Consider the following 16,866-nt stretch of genomic DNA (forward strand, 5'->3'; position numbering starts at 1 on the left):
TGACTGATTCATATTAAGTATATGTATTAAGCTAAATATTCAAGTCTAGGCACTAATTCAAACAGTTTCATGAAACATAGTGCCCACTAGTTTCTTGAGATGTTCTGTTCTGTACTGTACATCCTAGCCCTGTCTTTAGCAATGTAGAAAATGCTTTGTAGTTGCCACTAGAGGGCTAATGGCCTCCTGGCTTCTCTTTGACCAAAGAGCATCTCAGGCAGCCAAACCCTAGTCTTAAATCTTGAACTACAAACTCCTAGTCAACCTATAGGCTCAGAGAGCTAAGAACTTTTGCATTTGTTCTATGTCAACATTTAAATGTACTCTTTTGTCAGCCAAATTCCATGAGCCCATTTGGGATGATAGCTTTCTTTCCCTAATGCACTAACTCTGGACCTTTTCATCCTTTCATTTCCTGGTCTAGATCTTATACCCACTGCTCTGCCAGCAAGGTGCCTAGCCTCCCACAGCATTTAACAGTATTCTTAGAACTTCGTATGACATAAAGGCATTTTCCAATCTGACTGATTTCTGCTTAACTTTCTAAGCTCATCTCCTACCACTGCCACATAATCCCTCTACCCTACACCCTTCAGAATTACTATCAGTTCCTTAAACCTACTATCTTATTTCATGCCCCTGTGTCTTTGCTCAGGTTATCATTCCAGGTGAAATGACGGCACTAACCACCACATACCACTGTCAGCTCAGACATTACCTGTGAGAAGCCTAACAGCCTGGACTGGTTTCCATTCCCTCCCTCTCTTCCTGTTCCTATGCATTAGACTTCGCTTCCCTCACCGCACACCTCCTGTTCCTCTAGCGTCCTGGACACACCTCTGATAATAATGCTGACTCTGCTATTGTAATTATGTCTAGCAGAATATGAACATTCAACCTATTTTGAAATGTAAACTCAACTGTTTTGTCTTTTCTTTGCCGTGTTAAAAATTGTTAGGAGTTTTGGAAAAGAATGGAATGCAAACAACTCCCCTACCCAGCAGGAAGCAGAGACCAGGCTACTGTGGTTTTTAGAGACCCGACTTTTTCTGCCCTTGAGTGAGGAGGGACAAGATTTCTGCTGATAAAAATTTGGACTTCATTGCTAGTTAAAAGAAGTAATTTTGGTATAAAGAAATATTTGGAAGCTAGAGAGACAGAGATGGACAGGAAAGGTGCAGGGAGGCCAAACATTACAGCCCAGAGTCAGAATAGTGGTCTATTTACAGCTGCTGCCTGAAGGGGCCAGTGAGGGGCTTGGAGAGGAGCCATGATGGGGTACCGTCGGGGTGCACAGGGGAGAACCTCAGAGGACTATCTAAGTGGGTGGGGACCCTGCCCCAACCAGACAAATAATCATGGGAGATGATTCTCAGCCTAGGAACAATTCTTTTTTTTATTTTCCCCGTAAAAAACAAACTACTCCTTAAAACTCTCAAGATCATCAGAAACAAGGAAAAGTAGGAGAAATTGTCACAGCCAAGAGGAAGACATGACAACTAAATGGGATATGGGATCCTGGATAGGCCCTTGGAGCAGAAAATATACATCAGGTTAAAACTCAGGAAATCTGAAGAAGGTATGGACTTTACTTAATATTGATGCATCAATATTAGTGCATTAATTTTCACAAATGTATCATACTGGGGCATGCACGGTGGCTCAGTGGCAGAATTCTTGCTTGCCACGCCAGAGACCCAGGTTTGATTCCTGGAGGCTGCCCATGCCAAAAATAAAAGTGCCATACTAACCAAGATATTAACAGGGGAAATTCAGTATGGGGTATATGGAACTCTCTGTACAATCTTTACAATTTTTATGTCGATCTAGAACTGTCCTAAAAAATAAATTTTATTTTAAAAGAGGAAGAGAAGCAAAAACAAATTAACTTATGAGAATGACTCCTCAAACCCTCGGGACATCAGTAGCACCTACAGCAACTGGCCCCATGAGTGCCTCGAGTACAGGGCCTGGTTTATGCTCATATCCTCAGTGGACAGAACACAGGGCCTGGTGTTCGATAAGTGGCCAATGCTTGATCATCAAATTAAAATTCCTTTCCAAGTCAGGTGGCATCATGAGGCAGTAAACAGAATACTTTTCTTCTGCTGAATAAAGCTGCAAAAGATAATTTGTTTACTTAATTTGACCAAAAAAAAAATATATATGTAGGGCTATCCACTTCAACAAAGCAAATAGCCTGCCCTGACATTTAGAAAGAATGTTATAGGACACATTATTATTGCAGAAAATAATATAATACTCTGTTCTCTATTCCCATTTTTCTGATGTCAACTTTTAGGAAAACCATCCTTATAGAAAAGAGATGTTAAAAATCAAGACAGAAACACAAAAAAGGGATCAAGTACACGATGTCTAAATGGTTTTAAGTAAAGAACAAAGGTTCAATTTCTTTTTCATATAAAAAGAAGCAAATATATTAAAATTCTCCTAAATACTAATAATTCAAGTACATAACCTGAAATTGAAAGTGCTGGTATAATGCATTTTTTTATATAAAAATTGTTCATTCATTAATAAAGGGAAGTCACTTGGCAAATGATACTTCTCAAGTAGCACTTCATCCATGAGGGGTATTTAAAAATATTTTGAATATAGACATTGCTTTTTCAAATTCTACCTATCATATTTTTGTCTTTCAATATAAAGTATGGCAGAAACTTACACTTTAAAGAAGAATGTCTTAAAGAAAAGGAAAAGATGGCCAAAGTATAAAGGTTTCGCATAATAAATTCAAAAGCTTTTCCTTTGCCAGAATTCCCAGAACAGACTGAATCAGTTGGGGGTCTTGCTGATGACTCAGGACTCTACTGGCTTCCATCATAAGGGAAATCATCAAACACACTAAATAAAAAGCTCTAACCCTTTTTCTATGGCAAAGAAGGGAAACCTATTAAATTTTTAACTCAAATGGAAAACTTATACTGATATTTTCCTCTTACTATATTGTGACAAATACGTAAGGGTCATTTTCTTTGGTATGCTCAGAATAAATTGAAGTCAGAGATGTTTGAAAATGTATTCATTCCCAGACAATGGCAATTAATTACATGGGATATATTCTCTGTATGGAGTTTCTCTGCCAAAATAAAGTGAATAAGAGGAATGAAAAAAAAGGAAAGAAAAAGTAAAGAAAAGCACGTGATTGGAGGCAACAGAGTGGAAACAGTTTTAGGTGGTCTAGAGGGGAAAGCAGACTAGGGGTCTGAGTTTGTTAGGGCTGCTTTGACAAACACCACACACTGATTGGCTTAAACAACTGGAATTTATTATCTCATGATTTTGGAAACCAGAATCTAACATCAAGGGCTTCACGGAGCCATGCTTTTCCTTGGAGTCTTAGCATGCTAGTGCTGGCTTACCACAATTCTTGGGGTTCCCGGACTTACATCCCTGAATCCATCACATGGCAATCTGCTTTCTTTGTCAATCTCCTGGGTCTTTCTCTGACTATGTATAAGCTTCTTGTGCCTAGAAGGCTTCCAGTCATATGGACTAAGACCCACCCTGATTCAATTTGGCTTCACCCAAGTAGGGTCTTTGAAAATTCTATTCACAAATGAGTACATGCTTTAATAATAACATCTGCAAAGGTCCTATTTAGAAAAGGGTTCAAACCCATACCAAATTCTGAAGTCTGTTCTATAACTGATTGTTGTGATGTACTTTGAAATTTATTGTTTTGTATATATGACATATTTCACAATTTTAAAGAAATTAAAAATGGATTCATACCTATAAGAATGTAGATTAAGACTTGAACATGGCTTTTGTGGAGGACATGATTCAATCCCCACCGCCATCCCACCTACTCTGTGGACGTACTGTGGTTGGGTGCTTTATGTGTATCTTGAATCTTCTTAATACCTTCAAGATATTGATTATTAACCATATTTTTAAAAATTAGGATGCTGAGTTCAGAGAGTTTAATAATTAGTCCAAATTCACCCTGCCAGTAAGAAGCAGAACCCAAGATTCAAACCTATTTCTATTTCATTCCAAAGACTAAGGAATCTACTATACTGCCTCTTAGCATTTCCCTGTCAAAACTTTTCAGTTATAATTTTGGATTGAATTTGTTGATTGGTTAATTCTTATTGAATTAAGACCTACTGAAGGTTCAATTCATTGTTGAAGCTAATTGAATCTCACAAATTCACTCAGGTTTTATTGATATCTGCAATTTTACTACCTTTTGTGGGTCATAAAGAGACATCTCTTGTCATTTCTATTTGATTACTTCTGCCAAATGCTTTATGTATATCATTAAGTCAGGGTAGTCTGGAATTTATTGCAATGGTACCATTATACTGTATCTAGGCACAGAATGTTTAGAGCAGAACTCAAAATCTGATACCTCATATATTTTTTTTAATCGCTCATATAGTGTTTTAATTCTGGACATGTTTTTTGGTTCATTATTCCTTCTAGTTCTTTGTTGGAAAATTTAATCTTATCTGTTAATTTCTTGAAAATATTAGTAATGATTATTTAAAAATCTGCATCTGATAACTCCATTATTTTGATTCTCTGTGTGTCTGCTTCTATTGTTTGTTTTTCTTTTGTTTGTTGGTTACATTCTAGTCTTTTTGTTTGCCTGGTCTTCTTAATCCTTGGACATTGTACGTAAAAACTGTTGAGAGGTTTTGTATGATACTATATTCTTCCAGAGATAATTTACATATTATCTATAATATTATATGGCAACTTGGTTTAGGGGCAGTGAAACCCTCCAAAATATCTTTCTTGTTTTTCCGTTCTACATATATAATCAGTAATTCACAATATCATCACATAGTTGCATATTCATCATGATCATTTCTTAGAACATTTGCAGAAAAAGAAATAAAAGACATCAGAAAAAGAAATGAAACGAAAACAGAAAAACAAAAAATATACATACCATACCCCTTACCCCTCCCTTTCATTGATCATTAGTATTTCAAACTAAATTTATTATAACATTTGTTCCCCCTATTATTTATTTTTATTCCATATGTTCTACTCGTCTGTTGACAAGGTAGATAAATGGAGAACCAGACACAAGGTTTTCACAATCACACAGTCACACTGTGAAAGCTATATCATTATACAATCATCCTCAAGAAACATGGCTACTGGAACACAGCTCTACTTTTTCAGGCACTTGCCTCCAGCCTCTCCATTACATCTTGAATAACAAGGTGATATCTACTCAATGCCTAAGAACAACCTCCAGGATAACCTCTTGCTCTGTTTGGAATCTCTCAGCCATTGACACTTTGTCTCATTTCACTCTTCGCCCTTTTGGTCGAGAAGGTTTTCTCAATCTCTTGATGCTGAGTCTCAGGTCATTCTTGGGTTTTTCTCAATCCCTTGATGCTGAGTCTCAGCTCATTCTAGGATTTCTGTCCCACGTTGCTAGAAAGGGCCACACTCCTGGGAGTCATGTTCCTCATAGACAGGGGGAAGGTGGTGAGTTTGCTTGTTGTGTTGGCTGGAGAGAGAGGCCACATCTGAGCAACAAAAGAGGCTCTCTCCTCCAAAATATCTTAATGCAGTCAGAAAGTAGAGTTAACCTGTTGCTGAGTTTCCGTTCCTATGAGAACTTGTCTATTTCAATTTAACTGTTATTTATTTGTGTGTATTAGTTTCCTTGTGCTGCTGGAATAAGTGACCACAAATTAGGTGGCTTAAATTAACAGAAATTCTTAAATTAATAGAAATTCTTGAAGACAGTCATCTTCAAGAATCAAGGCTACTGCAACACAGTTCAACAGTTTTAGGTACTCCCCTCCAGCCACTCCAATATACCATAAACTAAAAAGGGGATATCTCTATAATGCATAAAAATAACCTCCAGGATAACCTCTCGACTCTGTTTGAAATCTCTCAGCCACTGAAACTTTATTTTGTCTCATTTCTCTCTTCCCCCTTTTGGTCAAGAAGTCTTTCGCAGTCCCTTGATGCTAGGTCCTGGCTCATCCTGGGAGTTCTGTCCCACGTTGCCAGGGAGATTTACACCCCTGGGAGTCATGCCCCATGCAGTGGGGAAGGCAGTGAGTTCACCTGCCCCGCTGGCTTCGAGAGAGAAGCTACATCTGAGCAACAACAGAGGTTAGGTTGCTTGGGAGTGACTCTTAGGCCTAATTTTAAGTAGGCTTAGCCTAGCCTTTGCAAGAATAAGTTTTATAGGGGCAAACCCCAAGACTGAGGGCTCAGCTGATTGATTTGCTTGTCTCTACTGCTTGTTGATTACTTTTTGAAACTAATTATCAATATATGAATTATGTTTCAATAAAAATTGAGATGTCTGAGTTCTCTTTTAAAACGTAGGAGTTATAGCAAAGTGGACGTTGAGTTTCTACCTATCAGCCATCTGTTGAATCAAACGAGCTGTCATTTCGATATATATCAGGCACGATCCAGTTCACAAGTCTCTATAACATCCTAGTTTCTTACACCAGTCATCTTTGTTCATTTCTGTTACTTGCCTAGCCCCTGAAGTCATTTGCATCTGTGACCCCTGGTTCAAGTGACAATAGGGATCCAAAGAAATTAAATCAAGTATTTTTGTAGTTGCTGTTGTTTCCCCCCCCCAGTACATTAATTAGCACCTAGCAGCAACATGGGTTTTACTTATCCTCATTGATTACCTTCAGAAGTAAAGAAATTTCTGTTCATATAATATTGTCAAAGTAAAACAGATAGCGTCACTTTTGTAATATATTCTGCAACAAGTTTCCTTCTATAAATATCTTTCTTTTTGAACAAACTCACAAATTTGGATTACCCACAACAGGACCAAGAGATTCAAATCTATTAATTTCTTAAAGACTTACAATTTCTTCTTTAATTGAATTTCATTTCCTTGTTTCCTCAGTTGTACTAATTAAATGGTTTGTGTGTGTGTAATTTTGTTGAATTAATTTCGGGAGTAGTGAGTGTTCACTTTGGAGAAAAGGACAACTGTCTCTTGCATTCTATCCATAATCGGCAAATATTCGTCCTTTCTCTTAATGACTTTTTGAGCAGATATCCTGGGCCAAGCACTGTCCTAAATACAGCAGATGCCAAGATGAATAAGAATGGGCCCTGCCCTAGAGAAGCTCAATGGGGTAAGGAGACAGACGTGAAAAACAGTCCTTACAACACGTTATGATTAGCACTATAATTGACTTATCAACAGAGAGCTAAGGGAGTGGCTAGGTACGTTTGAGGAGTAAGGAAAAAGACTCTCAGAGGAAGTGGCATTTCAATCTGCTCTTAAGAGGATGGTTTTGTGTTGGCGAAGTCAAGTAGAAAATTTTGGTTTCTTACTTAAGCCATACCATTCCCAAAACTTCCTCTGGTTTCCCTGCCTCACATTCTTTCCTCCAGCCATCCATTCTCTACACTAATATTTCCAAAGCACAAATCTAATCATGAATTATCCATCATTTTCATGATAAAGTCTGACTCTGGCATCCAAAGCCATTTTTAATCTGAGCTCTCACCCACACATCCAGCTCCAGTAACTGCCATGCATCCCAGACGGTGGATGTGTTGCAGCTGAAATGGAATACTCAACAAGCCATGCTACCACATGGAAAAAAGTGTGAAATACAAATGAGGTCTGTAGCTTAGTTAATAGCAATATACTAATGTTATATTCTTAATTGTCACAACTGTACCACAGCTATATAAGCTATTAACATCTGGAGAAATTGGGTAGGGGTATATAAGAATTCTGTTCTATCTTTGCAGCTTTTCTATACACTTAAAATTATTCCAAATACTAAGTTTAGTTTTTAAGAAATTGGAGTGTAACAAGAACTATGTTCAGAGCACATATTATGTACAGAGAAATCAAATCAACTCAAAAACTGACTCATGATGTGTTGCAACAATCTATCTTAGGCACCCCATAATGCAGGGGCATCGATGTCTTCCTTTTTAAATACCCTTCTACACTGCTCTTTGTCTTCCAGAATTACTGGCTTTTATATCCACATGTGTTTTCTAGGGAAAATTAATAAGTATTTTGTTTTTTTATGCTTATTATCTTCACCCAAAACTGATATTCCCAGGATCCCTCATTAAGCTAGACTATCACTGGGAAGCAATCCATACTCTGACTAATAATACTAAACAAAGCACAGAAACAAATATATTTATATATAGTAGAAATTCTTTGGTGATATTTTTTCATACCAGTAATCCATGTGTTTTTTGCATGTGGAAAATTTAGGAATTAAACACAAAATATTATTTTGCTTTTATTGTTAGAAATATTTAACTATGATTAAGGGGGAAGGGAAACATTCAATGTACTGTCATCACAAGGCATTTAAGGTAAATGAGGAAACAGAATGAAATGTTAAATTATATTATAATAAGCAGATGTTTCTAGGTAGTCTCAGGTAAACAATACACAGCGTAACATAGCAGGGAACCTGTTTTATAGGCTTACTGCCATAGTTGTGCTATATAAATACAATCTGCATAACTGAAAATGGAAAAAAATTCAGTAACTTGAAATATCAGATAATTAGATAAATGAGCTGTATAACTTGGATTGTAGAAAATCCAAGTTTAATAACAAAGTTATTTTTAAGGACCCATTCTTCAAGACTACAGGCCATAAACGGCCCCTTCTTCCCAAAAACCCCAAGAACAGCATGTCTCTAAGCATATGCAAAAATATCCTCCTTAGTGTAATCATGAAATCCACAAGCAAACAAGATCAGGTAGAGGAAGGCTTAGTAAGAACGAGCTATGTAGAAATAATTTTGTTTGACTCCTAGAAAGGGACTTGGCAAATGCAAAGACCCAGACTCATAAATAGAGTTTCTGGGTGGCTGTTGGGGCTGTTTCTTGCTCACAGCTGGAGAAGTGCAAAAATACAGGTGACCACATGGACCACATGGCAAGCACCTGATTGTTCTCAGAGGAGTCAGAGCTGACAGGAGGGTAGCAGGTAGGCAGATAGGCAGAGTTCTACCTTACAGATCAAAATGCCAATATGTAGTGGTTGAAAAGAGGGCTCAGAAGAGCTGTGGACGAATGTTTGTGTTCCTTTGTTGTCATATTTTTTTAATTAAAAATTAATTAAAAAAATTGAAAAAAGAAGAGCTGTGGACAGGCCATCAAAGGCCATTAGACTGGGTCCCTTAATCTACACATCCTATTAGAGACTGTTCATTTATTTCATGTTGCATTTAACAGGACATCCATAAATATATTCAGACAATGCCTGGGAAAAAGAGGAAACCATTGTTTCTTTGTATTTAGAGACTTCTTTAAAGTTATTTCATACTTGTTTTTTCACAGTAGTTTGCATCTGATTTCTTTGCATCATTCCAGATATGATGGAAAGGAAACTCCTCCAAATCAGTCAGTATTAACTGGTTGTCATGAATTTATAGGAAAGGGATGTAAAGGGACTTATTAAAGACAAAAATGAATCATGACCAGTGCTATCTATACTAACAGCTATATACTTTCTCTTAAGAAATAAAGAGCAGTTGGTATTTTGTAAAATATCTTGAAGCAATTTCCACCTGTAATATTAAGTCTGATGTTGAATTAAATGAGGTAGGCCAGAAGTATTTAAAATATTGTGTTGACATGAATATATAAATATATATTCTACATGTTCTTTCTTTTATAGAAATCAAAGACTGCAAGTAAAAAAATGGTACATACAGAATATAAAAGACAAGCATATTCTATTACTGTGCTGCATCAAGTGAAAAATGGCAGACACTGCTGTTCTTGTGAACTCATTTGATCCTCTTACCAATTCTGCAAGGCAAGTACTGCTTTCATCACCCCATCTTACAGGTGAGAAGCCTGCAGCTTGACAGGCTGAAGGAAGTACCTGTGGTCACCTGCCAGTAGAGGGCAAGAGCCAGGGGCTGGGCTTGAAGCAGTCTGACTCCAGGTCCACAGTCCTCACCTCTGCTTTACGCGGCCTCCTAGCTACCTGGCAGCTAAGGGAAAAAGAGGACAAAATCCAATACACTCTTCAAATTCTTCAGTTCTTTTGATGCTTGCTAGTCTAGTGTCTTCCCAAATTTGTACTTCTCAGAAGAGGAAGAAAAAAGCAAGGATAAAATGGATGGTGCTTTAAGGTATTTACTTAGATACTTTTGAGAAGGTCCTTCTGTGTGCATTTTTCCAGTTATAAACTTTGCATAGCTGCATTAATGCTATCAGGTCACTAAAGTTTTCCTGCCTACACTGTGAATGCAACTACTAAATAGTGACTTATTTTTTCTCCTATGCTTCTTGTAGTAGCTACAGTCAAAGGTAGAATGGGTAAACCGGAAGGAGATGAGGTAGCTAAGGTACCTCCCATTTTTAATGGGCTTTCCCATTTGAGGTCTCAGTCCCTGCCTGCACCATACTTAACAGCATTTGCCTAGCCTGAGGCATTCCCTGCTCCTTGAAACAATTTCTTTCCTTGACTTCTCTTTCTTGCTGGCCACTCCTCTCACACTCTGTTGCTTGTTCCCCATCTCTCCAACCTCTGAACATTGGAGTGTTGTAGAACTCAATCACTGGACCTCTTCCACCTATACTTCCTCTCAAGGAGACCTCATCCAGTCTTTTGGTTTTGTGTACCATTAGCGTGGAGATAGTTGATCACTCCCAAATTTTTATCTCCAGCCCAAGCATCTCCCCTAAACTCTAGATTTATATTTCAATTGCCTATTCAACACCAACACTTGGATGCTTAGTAGGCATCTCAATTTAATATGTGCTGAACTAAACTGTTCTCGCTCCTCCCCTCAATCCAGCTCCTCACAAAAGATTGCCCATCAAGATGCCATGCGGACTACTCCCTGTATCCCACCCTCACACCCCTCCCTCTCCCTGCCCTTGCCATATAACCATCCACCTTAAAGTTTCTCGAAAGTGCCAACCACACTCACACCCCTAAGGGCCTTTTTATATTTTCTCTTCCTAGAACGCCCTTACATCCACACAACTCACTGCTTCACTTCCTTCTACTCTGCTCACCTGTGACGATTTCAGTGATGTCCTTCATAATAATGCTCTTTAAAATAGCAAGCCTCAGCCCTCCTGTTCACACCCCTGGCCCTTTCTTTATTGTTTTCCATAGCACTTGTCACCAGCTGAAAGGCTATTCTACTTATTTAGTTCTTAATTTTTTTGTACCCCCTGTTTATTGGAATGGAAATTCCATAAAGCAGGTATGTTCATCTGTTTGTTCACAGTGTGCTGGCACATGGTTTTTACTCAGTAAATATGATTGAAAGAGTTAATATTACAAGGTGAAGTACGTAAATTAAATTGTATTTATCCTTATTAAAAAATAAAAAACAAGATGTTTTGATTCAAGCTTTTTCTAAATAGTTACAGCCAATATGCAACAGAGTTACCCCCTACCTGGACAGTTCACCCACACCCATTTCTGTTTTTTTTCCAGATATTTTGCAATCTCCCACTGACCATTGTTCAAAAACAGCTTTGAGGAAATTACTACTCTTGGGGAAGAATAGAAAAATAAATCATAATGGCCTGCTACCTAAATCCTTTTGAAAACAACACCAGTATCTTAGTTTCCTAGGGCTGCTGTAACAAAGTACCACAAACTGGATGGCTAAAAACAACAGAAACGTATTGGTTCAGTTCTAGAAGTTGAAAGTCCAAAAGCAAGGTGTTAGCAGGGCCATACTTCTCTGAAGTCTGTAGGGAAGAATCTGTTCCATGCTTCTCTCCTGGCTTCTGGCAGTGGCTGGCAACCTTTGGCATTCCTTGGGTTGTAGCATAATTCAATCTCTGACTCTCATCACATGGGTGTCTTCTCTCACTTGCCTGTATCTAAATGTCCTCTTCTTCTGTGGACACCTGTCATACTGGATTAACGTCCTACCCTACTCCAATATGACCTCATTCTAACTTGCTTAATTCGATCTGTAATGACCCTATTTTAAAACAAAGTCACATTCTGAGGTAATGGAAATGAAAACCTTGATACGTCTTATTTGGAATCACAAATCAATCCATAACAACCACATATCAACATATTAATTCATTAGAAGTTAGAATATTGTTGTTGAGCAGAACCTAATAGCTCAAGCAGTTATAGCCTCTCAAGGTATTGATGAAGAAACTGAAGTTAAGAAAGATTATGGGATTCTCACTCAGTGAGTGGGAAAGCCAGGACTGCAGCCAGATTAGGTCTTGAGGTCTATGAGCTTTTCAGAATATTCTGCAGATGATGAATCAAATGTTCTCCAAATCAGCTGATGTTATTTTCAGATAACTTATTAATTATGGAAGTTACATAGGTCAACTCCATAACAAGATATGCTACATGCAACTTTCAGTTCTTAAAATACTAGAGTCAATATTGTGGTTTTTTGTGGCCTATAATTTCGTTGAATTTTGAGATCTTTTAGTAGGTGAGCTCATGTTGTTCTCATCACTCTGTGAAGAGTTTTCACTGTCAGAAAAAGGCTCGACTCTCACTTTTGTTGGATACTATAAACAGTGAGGCCAAAGCCACATGGTGGTTAGGCCATGTTGGGTGTTCTCCTCCAACGTGAAATTTATCTGGGTACACTCTACTCCTTTCTCTCCTAAGAGTCTGAATTTGGAGAACCAGTTTACCCTGTTCATCTTGGTGTTTTGAATTCATTTTTTTGACAATTTCTCCCCCTAACCATCCCTGACTTGATATATAAAGCTTGAAAACATAACATGCCCATGGATACTAGTATTAAAATGAGATATGATTAGACTTCTGAGTGTGAGTATACATGCATACCTATAATACTGATACAGTTAGAGACAGAGATTAGTAATCTCTCTGCCTCCGATTGTCTTCTTTGGCTCTTTTAAAGTCCTTGATCTACATTTACTCTATTGACCTCAACTGCTAACTGACTATTCAGCCCTCCATTTTGAGATAATGCCTGTCAGCACTGTTGTGACAGTTAAATGATAAATATATATGAAGCCATCTCATAGTGCCTAGGACTTAGTCGCAGTTTAACACATGGTATCTACTGTACACTGTCATTGTTGTGGCTATTGTCATATCATCATCACCACCATCTATCTCCACTTTATTCCCTTCCTTGTCCACCAGGACACACCCATTTGTAGTATGTTGCCTGAAATTTTTGCACAAAAATACTCTCAAAACGTTCTGCCTCGAATTATCTACCTTTACTTATAGAATCTATGAATGCCATATTCACAGTGGTTTTTGAAGGATGGTAGCCAGAAATCTGTATTTTAAAGAAGTACCCAGGAGATTTTTCTTTTTGCTTTTGCACACTAACATTTGGGAATTAATTTTAGTCTGCTTTCAATCCCTACCATGTCATCAATGCCATCATGTTGCCAGTGGTTTTTAAGATGATGAAAGAGGGATTTATCTTGCCACATCCTTAAAGTAACATCATTTGCAGAATATAATTTCCTACCTATTGACCAAAATAAACTATGTATTGTTATTATAAAGGCTTCAATCTACAGAAGAAATAGAAGAACCTAACACAGATTGGTAGGTAATGAACAAATGATAATACAATGGATTCAAGCCTCTTTAGGGTTTAGTATTTTAGATATTTGAAGAGATGCAAGCATGAACGAATGTATTTCCCTAAATTGTGAACTTAACATAACATAGTTACAGGGGAATTGGCTATTTATTTTCTTGCTTTAATTAGAAGACTGAGTTTGACAATGCTCTGCTGTGTATGAGGTGAGCTGTTCCAAATCCTTTTGAAGGATTTGTTTTATTATTATTATTTTTTTACATGGGCAGGCACAGGGAATCGAACCTGGGTCTCTGGCATGGCAGGTGAGAACTCTGCCTGCTGAGCCACCTTGGCCCCCAAATCCTTTTCAGGACCACACAGACTCTACTTCCAAGAACAAAAAAAATCAATGAAAATATGGAAGATAACCAAAATTCATCTGTGCAACAAGACTATGGAGGAAAGAGGCTAGTTTTCTTGTATGACTAATGGAAATCAAATTTGATAACTTAGAGTCATGCTCTGTATTTCAAGAACACGGTGACTGCCTGAATATAAATACCTTCCAAGTTGTGGACTGTTGTGCTGGATGACGATGTACAAGAGGTGCACACAGCAATGTGGACGCCTTAAAATAAGGGCTGATTTTTTTGCAAGATGGACTACTAGTAATATTGATATAGACCAGGTACTTCATCAGCAAAGTATCTGTTTCTCTCTTTGCTGCCTGCCTTGAAGTGATATTAGACGTTTAAAGGTGAACAGTGAAGTATTTTATTAAATCTATAGCTGGTAAAGCTAATTGGAGATTGTGAATTAAGAGGAAATAGATTGTCCAAATGATTTAAGAGAGCCATGAAATCATAGAATCTGACATCTGAAAAGGAACTAGATATTTTCCAGTTTAGCTCTTTCTCGGCTCATTATATTTCATTTTAAATATATAAATACAGGGGAAAGTATACATATTGCTCTAGTAAATATTTGAACCATGTTCTAACAACTGTTGTTAAAATAGTTCACTGGTTCAAAATGCCATCTTTAATATTTTCTGCCTCCTTGTATTCACTTTCCTAAATATCTAACCTGGGTCCCAGCCCACCTCACCCCTCATATTTTCTATTCTACATTTTCTTGGAAAAGTTTGAGTATCTGTTCAGTTAGTGCCCATATATTTCTCAATGACTAATCCATGTATAAAATAGCCTTTATTCAACATATATTACTTGGTAATATTATGGTAGAATTATAAAGAAATAAATGGACTCCAGGAGAAGCCACATTGTTCTAGACGTGATTTTTATTCATTGCAGGGGAATGAGAATAATAGGGAGCTCTTCAGCCAATTTACCCTCTCTGCCATGTATCACCCCACTAGACAGGTGATGGATTGTTGAGAAATGGTCTTTGGAGTTGGCTATCACACTTGCTGCACCTGTTTACTCACCCCTCAACTCTGGAATTGTCTGCCAACTCAGCACAGAGAACTGCGGTCACTACATTTTCCCACTTTTGGAGACAATTCTATCTGATCAAGACATAGGCTATTGAAGTCAGGAAAGAGGTGGTCCCCTTACAACACCTGCCATAAGTATCTTAGAAGTACCATTTCATTAAATTATAACAACCTTCTTCTCTTCATCAGAACCAGATATAAAGTTGCCTCTGAAGTCTGATGGTTTAGCAAACAAGCAGTAACAGGATGAATGAAGGGTGTTCGGTTGCTATTTCATGCCCTTTCAGAAATTAAATAAAAGATTTCTGACCACCTGGGTTATAAAACTGTTGTCTCATCATCAACAAGTTAAAGCACTAATCATCTTCCAATTGAGAAAGTGAAGAATCATTTTTATTCTAAGGACATTTCTATTCCAAAACAAATTTTGTCAAAATAAATAAGTTATATTGGTAATGACACACATTTCTAAATTCATATTGTTGAATGAAACATTCAGACCTACCAAAATTATATATTCTGAATCTGGCTGTATAATAAAATGAATGAGTAAATGAATCTCCACAGTGAGACTTACTAAAAGTTGCTTTTTTTTCAATTTACTTAGTCCTTGTTTATGTTTTTATCAATGGGATAGGGAATTTATCTTTTGCCATTGAACTGCAATATGGTGGTCACTACAGACTTCAAAAGAACCTAAGGGAATAAAAGGTTTGGTAAAGCATGCTGTGTAATGTTCGCGCTGGGGCATATAGTGATTACTCAGTATATAGAACGGACGTAAATTTCATTGCCAGAATTCTTTGTAATGCATTTATATTCTGGTTGTAGGAATTGACTGAGCAAACTAATAGAGTCAAAAGAAAGAAAGGGGGAGGGTTTAGTCTAGAGATGCGCCCTGAAGAGAGAAAAGGAACAGGGCAGTGAAAGCCCTGACACGATCAGACTCACCGTGTACACGGGTCTAGGACAGCAGTTCCTGTTCTCTTTCATACAGAGCACATGCTCTGCTTTCTACACACGTGGCCTCTCCTTGCCACTATTTCCCTCACCTGCAAAGATCTCCAGCAAATTCATTATCAAAAGTTTTTGCAACTTTCCTCAATCGCTTTGCTAATTAAGCTAGAATTTTCTTGGGATGTCAGCCAGTCGAGTGGATCAACCCCTGCACTGCCTCAGCTCTTCCTCTTCCCCATTTTAATGGTCCAACTGCTCCCTGGAAATGTGCAAAATCTTCAGGACACCCCAAAAGAACATCCCAAAGGGATGTTACCCAGCAAATTGTATCAAACCGAATGACTAGACAGTTGAGCACTTTCTGTATGCATAATTCTGTTTACTGACCTATAAAAAGTAGGCAAAGTAAGGAAGAACTGGCCTTGCCTTTATGATGTTTTTGACTTAGAGATCTAAAGCACACAATCCTGGCATAGATCGAAAAGAATTACACAGGAGCATTTCAATAAGGGCAAAGCACTGTGTAATACTGAGAGTAAACAATTGCATCAAACATAATGAAAGTACACAGCAAAAAATTTAAAATAATACAAGTATTTTTAATAAAGAGTTAGTTTACAGCAGGCAGAGTTCTCTCCTGCCATGTCGGAGACCCAGGTTCAATTCCTGGTGCCTGCCCATACAAAAAACAAACAAACAAACAAATAAATAAATAAATTATAGCACACCCATGTAATAGAGTAATCTGCAACCATAAAGATTATGACAAAGACAGGTAAATATTAATTTGGAAGTATATCCATGTCATGTGAAGATGTGACCATATTGTACTAAGTCCTTCAAAGTTTTAAAGAGTTGATGACCGTGGGTTGGCAAAAAGAAGAGGGAAAAGCATTTTAGGTGGATTGAATGTAGGAAAATGAAAATTGAACTGAAGCAGAGAGGACAAGG

The 16,866-nt window shown here is 37.6% G+C and overlaps 1 long non-coding RNA gene across 3 annotated transcripts in view; it reads right to left on the reverse strand.

Annotated features, from left to right (window-relative positions):
• LOC143669016 (uncharacterized) overlaps window positions 1-16,866 on the reverse strand; it is a 556,320-nt gene that overhangs the window by 511,581 nt on the left and 27,873 nt on the right. The window lies entirely within an intron of this gene.

This window comes from Tamandua tetradactyla, chromosome 25, assembly GCF_023851605.1.
Source record: "Tamandua tetradactyla isolate mTamTet1 chromosome 25, mTamTet1.pri, whole genome shotgun sequence".
Lineage (NCBI taxonomy): Eukaryota > Metazoa > Chordata > Mammalia > Pilosa > Myrmecophagidae > Tamandua > Tamandua tetradactyla.